Here is a 231-nt window from a genome sequence, read left to right as displayed (position 1 = left end):
GGTGAAATCCAAGGCTATAAAGGGGAAAGCCTAAATTGTATTTAAAATACACATACACGTCAGTATGATTATTTGCAGTGAATAATATGTCGCTGTAGATTCTTATATCATGAATTAAATTAAACTAATATGTAGAAGTATTAATGCAATAGTGACAAAATGAGGGGAACCATCTGTAATACGGTTTGGCTAAATCGTTTTAGTTTTATATACTGATCGGCGACTAATTAC

The 231-nt window shown here is 31.6% G+C and overlaps 1 long non-coding RNA gene across 1 annotated transcript in view; it reads right to left on the bottom strand.

Annotated features, from left to right (window-relative positions):
- The window catches only part of LOC119593920, a 1,657-nt gene that overhangs the window by 606 nt on the left and 820 nt on the right, over positions 1 to 231 (bottom strand). The gene's annotated exons all lie outside the window — the stretch shown is intronic.

Source organism: Penaeus monodon, chromosome 33, assembly GCF_015228065.2.
Source record: "Penaeus monodon isolate SGIC_2016 chromosome 33, NSTDA_Pmon_1, whole genome shotgun sequence".
NCBI classification, from domain to species: Eukaryota; Metazoa; Arthropoda; class Malacostraca; order Decapoda; family Penaeidae; genus Penaeus; species Penaeus monodon.
Note: the sequence above shows the minus strand (reverse complement) of the source record. Positions and strands in the feature narration are given on the sequence as shown.